Below are 10,033 nucleotides of genomic sequence, written 5' to 3'. Positions count from 1 at the left end.
CCCGAATGGCCCGAACCGAAAATAGCCCGAGCCCGATAGGGTTGGCTCGAAAACCCAGTGGGTTGGCCCGATTAACCGAACACATTCCTAATAATTGATTTTTAAACTTTAATACTTTACTTTTTAATTCATTAATAACATTTTGATGCTTGTAGAATATGATTTGATTTTTTTCAACGGTTAATAACAAACATTTATGATATAAAAGTCAAAGATAGATAGTCATTTATATTAAATCTATATACAATTTTTTATCAAAACGAAATTAAAGTTAGATATTATGTAAACTTATGTTAAAAAAATACTAATTTTTGTATCTAAAATAAAGCGAAATGTCTTGATTTAAAAAATACGACATATTTTTATTAAAAGAATATGATTATTTATATATAAAAAAAACATATAAAAAAATCGTAAAACTTGCGGGCCCGAACGGGTCAGCCCGAAATCGAGTGGGTTAGGGCTAGGGTCGAAAATTTTTAGCCCAAAAAATAAAAAAATCGACTAGCCCGAACCGAAAATAACCCGAAATCGAATGGGCTGGCCCGAAACTGAGTGGGCTGGCCCGATTGACATACATGTATCAGTCTCAAATTTAATGAAAATGTTGTTTATTAATCATTCTAGTCTCAAATTGGTGTAGTAATATTTATTAATAATATGAAGCTGCATGAATTTAAGAGATTGACTCGTCTTATTTTCTTTGCATAAACTTCCCGAATACAAGCAGGGGGATGAGATTCAATGTAAAAAGATCATTGTTTAAACGCGCAAGGAAGATTTCAAATACATTACTTTTATGACACCCGTCGCTTTCAATGAAACGCGGTCTTCATTGAACCGATGGATTGGGCGATGCCAAAGTCTCCCTTTATTTAAATTTTGTTTTCAATAGTGTCAAAACTATCAAGTGGGGATGGTAGTCCTTCACAGTATTTTTCCACCCGTGGAAAAAATAACATATATTTATAGATTTACTTGTCAAATAAGGAAAAATAGATCTTGAGTTCTACCATTTAGACGAAAACAATGTTTCCATCATCAAAGGAATAACATAAATTTAGAAATAAAAATAAGTGTTTTTTAAGGGGAAATAAAAAGAAGTGTTAATGTAATATAAAAAAAAGTATTGTTATCTTTATTTTAAAAACAGAATCACAAGTTGACTTTATTGTATATATAAATAAAGATGGTTCATTTAATTCATGGGAAATAGTTTTTATTAAAAATAGATAAATTTGGTCAGAATTTTGAAAAAATTTCAGATATAAACAGATTCCTGTCTTATACTAAAATATTAAATTTATTATATATACTCACCAAGCCACAAGCTTGTCATTCAAAATCAAAATATACACATTAATATAGTGAGCCAAAAAATGGCTTCGAAAAGAAATGTATTCATTGCTGTGTTCTTAGTTACGGTGCTTCTCATTTCCTCGGAAGTTGCAGACACTAGAGAACTCACTCAGACGTCTAATACAGTGGCGTGTAAGCACTTTCTTTCTCTTTTTCAAACTTAATCCTATTATGCAATACATAGATTGAAATTATAGGCTCCAAGGCACTTTTTATGTGGAATTTGGAATAGGTACGATTTAATCTACACAAAATTCAAATATTGATCACCATGTTTAGGTGGAATTTTTTCTAGGATTTTGTTAATGAATATTATAACAAGAGTTATATATATATAGTTAAAATAGGACGAGTACAAATATATACTCCATTATAAACCAGTTCAAATATTTATCGCTCTATTTTTGTTTTGTTTTTTATATTAGGGTTAATTGTCTCTAAATTCATAAATTTTGGTCAATTTCCATTTTTTCCCAGAATCTTTGAATGTTCGATTTAAAACCATCAACTATCAATTTTTCCCAATTTTTCCATGAAGCGTTTCTGGCAAAAATTGAACACACATAAAGTCGAATTTTGCCGACATGGACACGTCATAAATTACTAAAACAACGTGTCGTATTTCTAATAGAAACGACATCGTTTCTAGTGCGTATTTTCTAAAAAAATTAGGGTTATATCCTCAAATCCAACTCTAATATGTCGATTCTTGCATGAGATTGAACAAAAATTATTAATCACACTATCATTGGACACATAGACACTTAAAAATACAACTAACTACCTACAAAATATACTCCCTCCGTTCGCGATATCGTTTTCACATTGTGGACGGCGCGGGCTTTAAGAAAAGTGGTGAATAGTAGTAAATAGTAGTGGAGTTTGGGTCCCACAATTGTTGTGAGTGGAAGTTTGTGGACCCTATTTCTATAAATGGAAGCGAAAATGATATCGCGGACGGACTAAAATGGCAAATATGGAAACGATATCGCGGACAGAGAGAGTAGTAAAGAACTTAACTTATGAACATACCTCTCACTCATTTCTCTGATTCAACAATCGATCTCCATTCTCGAACCCTCCTCTTGGACCACTTAATGCCAATGGAATAGATTTCATAGTGAATAAGTGCATGTGTAATTTTTCTTTCCTATGTGATTTCACATTTGATGTCCCATTCATCTTCCGCGAGTTTAATTTTTAGAAGACAAGTGAAACGACATCGTCTCGTCTTATATGGCAGAGAGTGTACACATCGATGACACATTTTAAGTGATTTACGCTATGTCGGATAATTCCAGTGTTGATGATTTTTATCGAAAATGCGCTTCATGGGAAAACTGAGAAAAATCGATAGTTGATGGTTTTAAATTGGAAGTTCAAATATTGTGGGAAAAAATGAAAATTGACCAAAGTTTATGAATTTAGAGGCAATTATATTATTCATTTTAATGTTTAGTATGTAATGTTCAAATCTTTTTAAGATATATACCGCTAATTGTAACAACTTATTATTATTGTTTCAACCAAACTAACACCTAATTTTGCTCGTAATAGTACGAGGTCATCCTAGGATGATAATTAAGTTAACCCAAGTCGTATTCTCATGGAAGGCTAAGCAGGGCTATGTTCACGCTATGCACATAAAATGAAAAAGAAATCCTAAACATTCTAAACATAGGTCGTGTTTGTCACTCCACATCTGATTAACTAACGCGTAATTGAAAGAAAAAAAACATAGAAAATTAACTAGGCAATGGTAAAACGCAGATAAAACAAAGCAGTAAAATTAAGAAACCATAAAATTAAGGTTCTAATCTAACGATCTAGAAAGCGATAAATCCAATAACATAAATAAAAAATTATCTAGGCTAGAAACAAGAATTGAAAGCATGAAATATCTATAAAGAATAATATGAAAGACAATAGAAGAAATATGTAATTAAATTGTACATAAAATCATAGATTAATTTAAAGCAAAAAGAAGAAAGTAAACTTACATATGAATTATATGATTAATCCAAGGTATCAAGCTTGAAATCTCTATTTAACTCCACCAAAATGTTCTAGTACTCAAGAGAAAAATATAGAGAAGAGAGTGTTTTTAAAAGCTGAAAAATGAGATATGTGATGAAAACGGCCTTAGTGATCACCTCTTAAATCACGCACAAAGTTGCCAAAACAGGCCCTTAGCGCCCGCCTCACGGCGGAGGCAGCAGTGGGCTGTGGCCACAGCTCACGGAGGCCGCCGCCGCACCCCTTCACTAATTGGAGTCGGTGGGCGTAGGCCACTGCACTGTGCAACGTTTTTATTTTGGTCTGTTCTCCCTCGTTTCAAGTCCGATTTTAGATCCGTTTTCGTCCACGAACTCATATTGAGATTAGCTTCAATTATTCTTCAGATTATTCAACTCAATTCCGACTTCATTTTTGTTCACGTATTAATCTATTCAAGCATAAAATTTTGAGACAATAAAATTAGCACAAAAGCTCAAATCAATCAACTCTTGAGTGAATGAGACCAATATATAAACCAATACAACTCCTAAACACCCACAAAATCATAACAATATAGGTCCAAACAATTATAAATTTAACATATTTGAATGATTATAGAATATTATTTTACAAGTTTGGAATGAGTATTGCAATCTCTATGCTTATTTATCTTAACTGATTATCGTACAAACTTATATTTGGTTATTTAGATATTTTATAATTTAAATGGATTCAAGTAATTTGAGGGTGCTACTAAATGGAACTAAGACGAGAACAAGTAGTAAAATAATTTTTTATTCGGATTTGGGATAGGTACGAGTATATAAACTTCGGTACAAATATTGATCGATATGTGAAATTTTTTCTATGATTTTGTAAATGAAATATTATAACAACTTATATTTACTATTTTAAACAAATAAATAAATACAAATAAACATTATAAATAGGTTTGAACATTTATCTCTCTAATTTAAAATCACTTTTTAACTGTGGTGGGATGGATACGAGTACATAAATTTTACATGATGACTATATACAAACTTTATCATTTTGGTTCATCGTCACAATTTATCAGATAGCAAAACACTATTCAAGTATAAATTATTTTTATAAATTTTACTTATAAATTGTAACGTAAAGTAATATTTTGAAATTCAATAAATTACAAATTAGTTCCTATTTAAAACATTGATAATCTCTAACGTAGAGAAGTAATTATTTATATGTAGAATTACATTTCCTTGTATATAGACACAACGTACGTTAATTTTTTAAAATTCTAACTACAGTGAAATAATAGAGTAATGACATAATTTTGGTAGGATCAAAAGAGGTGTTAGAAAAGTTATTATATTTTACGTGTAACAAAATTTACTACTTACATTCTCCGAGAACGACAAATTAAAAAAAATAGCTATTACTATCGATTGCTACTTATAAAAGTTTGTAAATTTTGTTAATAATAGAAACTAGTAAGTGACCCGTTGAAATTCGATGGACTCTATTAAAATATAAATTTGTAAAATTATTAATGTATTTTTTGTTGCATAATTTTTTTTATTTTAATGAAATTATTTTAAAGTAAAAAAATTATAATATTTATTTGAAATTGACCGACCTAATTTAAATATCTTATGAAATTTATATGTAAGCAGAGTTTTGATTCAAAAAAATATTAAAAAAGAAATTTAAACAATTATTTGAAACGTACCTATATTATAGTTGGAACCAGTAATTAAAAAAAAATAAGAAAAGAATAAATTAGATAATATCACTAGTGACTTAAACTTTAAAAGTTTGAATAAATTCTTAAATTTGCAACCTCATAATCTATCGAAAATTTCATCATACACCATATTAATTAGTTGTTGCGTCTTGCGTATGACCTTTTTTTTAGTGACTTTTGAGATTGTCGCGTAGAGTTGTCCATAACTAAAAATAGGTTTCGACTACATTTGAAAGAGATTATCCATGACTTTTATTTATAATCTACATAGCAAAACAAACACTCATATAGAATTGCTGAAATAGAAATTTTATTAGAAAGGAAAAAAAGAAAAACAAGAGTCAAAACAAAAGCAGTCTAAAACACCCGCGAGAAACCACGGGTAAATGAAAACAAACACCAAAACTATGAGAAAATATTTAGAGATTCATCCTCATCCAAAGAGTCGTCGTCGTCCAACATATCTCCCCATCTTTTAGAAACCACCGCCGACATAACTCATATAGAATTGCCTTCTCTGGAACCGAATTGAAAATTTAGTGAGTTGTGATAAAATTGTAATCATTCTAGCTATAGAAAACTTCTTACGCGCATTTTTTTTTCCTGAAATGAGTTTGCCTTCACTTACGTGTTCTCCAAGTTGATTTACTATCAGTCTGGTGTCATTGCAAAGTTCATTAGATTGATCATATTTTTTAGAAGCGTGATTATGCATTTCTCTTTCAATTTAATCTCATGACTCGACAATCCTGAACACTTGATCGTGTCGAGATATTCAACTGAGAATACCTGTTCATCGAGGTCAATTTGTCCATCTTCTTTGCAAATTTTGTTTGAACTTAGGTAAACCCTTTCTTTGGTAGACATTAGAGACATGACGTAATCAATTATTGTATCAACCATTTCATTAGGAGCTAAGATAGCTCTATTCTTAAACATTTCTGTATCAAAATGCTCTATTCTTGATTTGTAAAATATTAATATAATGATTTATGTATTTTATATTTTCCGTTTTAGGATATGATTTATTTTGCTAATATAATGATTTATGTATTTTCTATTTTCCGTGTATGGATATAAATAAAATTTTATTGATAAGTGGAATACTAATATAAAGATTTTTAGATATTTAATAGTTTTTATATATATAATAATTTTTAGATATTTAATGGTTTTTGGATATGAAAATTGATTAAAAATAAAAAATAAAAATGAATGAGAATTGAGGAAAATTAGAATGGAGTGATTGTAGTTTTTTTTTTTCCTAATGCAAATTAAAATACAATAAATTTTAAATATTCGTGTCCATTAAAGTATTATTGATTAAGGGCATAGATTAGTTCTACATTCTTATCTTAAGGGTGATTTTTATTTTAACCCAATTAAAGTATTATATACGTTGGAACCCGAATTGATCTGCCCATGAGGTCGAAGATTATTTTTTAGGGAATATAAATAGAATTAATAACATCAAAGTCATATATATTAAAGTAAATCAAGTACGTTTTTAAATTGAAATTGGAGAGTTGAATATCATGAAGTATAAATGTATAATATTACAATAATCATTACAACCTCAAAATTACAAATATATGTATTTTCTATTTTCCGTGTATGGATATAAATAAAATTTTATTGATCAATGTAATACTAATATAAATATTTTTAGATATTTAATAGTTTTTCGATATATATAATAATTTTTAGATATTTAATGGTTTTTGGATATAGAAATTGATTAAAAAATAAAAAATAAAAAATAAAAATGAATGAGAATTGAGGAAAAATAAAATGGAGTGATTGTACGACGCCACGTGACGTGGGACAGAATTTATTTTGTTGGAATATTTATATAATGATTTTTTAGATATTTAGTTTTTAAATATATCATGATTTTTAGATTTTTAATGGTTTTTAGATATAGAAATTGATTAAAATTATATAAAAAACAAGAATGAATGAGAACTGAGGAAAATTAGAATGAAGTGATTATATTATGCCACAGGTAGGGTAGGATTTATTTTGCTTTAATATATATATATAGATATATAGATTAAGGAAAATTAGAATGAAGTGATTGTACGACGCCAAGTAGGCTAGAATTTATTTTGTTGGAATATTTATATAATGATTTTTTAGATATTTAGTTTTTAAATATATCATGATTTTTAGATTTTTAATGATTCTTAAATATAGAAATTGATTAAAATTTAGAAAAAATAAGAATGAATGAGAATTGAGGAAAATTAGAATGGAGTGATTATAGGATGCCACGTAGGATATGATTTATTTTGCTTTAATATATAATAAATAGATAGATTAATACACCTTTAACTATCACAAAATTTTCTTACGTGTTTTTATTTTTATGACACATATAACTACTCATTATAAGATATCACAATTTTATTTTGTGACACTTATAAAATCATATAAATATGTTTTTCTATAATATAATACTTCTTATAAATTATAAAATACTTTAATTCAAGACAATTATAAACTATACAAATATCAATATATTATTAGGATAACTTCCCAATTCCTACGATAAGAAAAAGTGTTTATGTGGTTCACTTCCTTTAAATATATTCATTATACAGCTCTTAATTAATATATTCACTTCCTGTTGCGAGGTACACGTGTTTGCCGTACAAAAATATACTCAAAAATAACGACTTCATAATTTTGAGTCTTTACATGTTATTCATACGGAGTAGCATTTATATTCCGTGTAATAAACGAGATTTTTTTATATTTATATAAAATTAAAATTAATTTTATTATTATATTTATAAATATAAAAAAATATATTTTTTTATTAAATATATTTGAAATGAATATTGAAAAAAATAAATAAATAAAAAATAGTTCACAATAATAAAAATTGATATTATGAAAAGATAAAACAAAGTTAAAAAATAAGAATAAAAAGAATTAAAAAAATAGATATATTCTACAACAATAAAAATAGATTTATTCAAAAAAAGATGAGAGAGGAGAGAGAATTTTTTAATTTTAAATCTTTAAATAAATATGAAAGTGTTGCTCCCTTCAAGCTTAATGTATTGCACTGTGTTAAGGCAACACACAAGCACACAAAGTAGAAACAAATTGTAGCGGAATAAAAAGCACAAGTGTATGAAAAATTTCTTCGAGTTATAAAATAACTTGAAAAACACCTTATGGCAAAATGACTAAATGGAGAATGAACACTCACGTTCAATACCATTACAAAGACTTAGGTATTGAACACTAGTCACTCTCACGAACAAATGGAAACTAGATTCAAGAGCTATACTCCGAAATCCGACTAAACACAACGAATGCTCTAACAAATGTTATCCTAACACAAAGAACAACACTCGTACATAGATCACTCTGAATACTCAAAATCTTCTCTCTAAGCTCGTAATCTGAACGGAGACTTCTCCTTAGTATATATAGACCTCTTAATCTTGCTCTCCAAGGCTTGAAGTCGTGGGAAAGTGGTTGGAGATGTGGCCGTTGGATGGTTGAAAGATCATCTTCACTTTGTTCACTCTTCACTTGATTTTAGGAGGTTACAAACTAACTCCTCTCTTCTCTCTCTCATTATCTCCACTCTTCGTTCTTTTTAGCAACTGAACTCCTCTTTCCATTCTATCCTTGACCGAAAATCTGCAAGGAAAAACCAATGCGGAGAAAGGCAAAACAAATAACAAAAAGTGAGATTTTTATGGAGTTAGAAAAACAACTCCAATAAAATATACTTTTTCATTTTAAATCAAATATTTACATAAAAATACATCAAATTAAAGATTTTATAATGATCTTTAATTTGATATATGTATTAAATATTTTAAAATTATTCATATTTATAATTTTATCAAGAAATAAAACAAAAAAATAAGGAGATAAAAAAATACAGTATATAAATAAACTTTCAATCTGATATAACTGAAAAATTACCACTTAATTTTGAAATAAATTTGAAATTGATTTCAGATTGAAATATTTTATTTTTAATATAGTATAAATAAAAAAATCTTGTACTATTGCAGTTATATATTGGATTGACTTTACTGATAAATTTAGTTGTGAGTTTAATTTTATGATCAGCAAAGGAGCATGAGAAGAAAGGTGATGATGGCATAGGAGCTGATACGTATGCGTATGACTGTGCGTTCGGTTGTTGTGGTCGTGGACCTCGTGGTGCCGGTACTGATACATACGCGTATTGCCGCTGCTGCCGCCGTTGATAAACCACTTCAAATCTCAGCCTCCAGCCCACCCACATAAATAAATTGCATTCTTTTTTTTTCTTTTTCTTTTTCTTTTTTAATCTTTATACAAGTGATAAATACGTTTGTTTGTGGTATGAGTTAGTTTGTTTAAGAACTATAGAACACCTCAATTTGCTTCATTATCAATAAAATGGAGGAAGATTGCAATATTGCGAACATGTAAAATTTTATATTTCAATTAACATTTTGTTGGGTATCTTCGCCTAGCCAGGGTTCACCGCTTGGTTTCCGAACCTCCTGTCTTCCCCACTCGTGCTCAAGCACTTGAATCTTCGTCTTCTTCTTCTCCTCTGTAGGCCTTTGAATTCTCTCCTCGGGGCGACTTGATTCCTCTGGCCAGGAGCGAGACGATTCCTCTGGCAACGGGGACGCGATTCCTCTGGTAGCGGGGAAGTGATTCCTCTGGCAGCGGGGAAGCGATTCCTCTGGCAGCGGGGGAGCGATTCCTCTGGCAGCGGGGAAGCGATTCCTCTGGTCTGTGCGAGACGACTCCGCTGGCGCTTGACTCCACTGCGCCTCTGATTCCGCTGGCGCCTCTTCACTTCTCCGATACTCATTTCTATACCTGCAAAACACAACGAAAGGCAGCAAGTAAAAGAGAAACAAAGTACTCCTGAAGGAAAGGGAAAAAGTAAGAAATTCAGAGGGAACTCAAGGTGGG

The 10,033-nt window shown here is 29.5% G+C and overlaps 1 long non-coding RNA gene across 1 annotated transcript; it reads left to right on the top strand.

Annotated features, from left to right (window-relative positions):
• The first annotated feature begins 1,318 nt into the window (after positions 1–1,318).
• LOC130986808 (uncharacterized) lies at positions 1,319–9,521 on the top strand. The gene is made up of 2 exons (XR_009089401.1): positions 1,319–1,491; positions 9,188–9,521. It is a non-coding gene; the product is annotated as an uncharacterized LOC130986808 (long non-coding RNA).
• The last annotated feature ends 512 nt before the right edge of the window (positions 9,522–10,033 follow it).

This window comes from Salvia miltiorrhiza, chromosome 5 (assembly GCF_028751815.1).
Source record: "Salvia miltiorrhiza cultivar Shanhuang (shh) chromosome 5, IMPLAD_Smil_shh, whole genome shotgun sequence".
NCBI classification, from domain to species: domain Eukaryota; kingdom Viridiplantae; phylum Streptophyta; class Magnoliopsida; order Lamiales; family Lamiaceae; genus Salvia; species Salvia miltiorrhiza.
The sequence above is the reverse complement of the archived record's forward strand: the minus strand, read 5'-3'. Positions and strand labels throughout refer to the sequence as shown.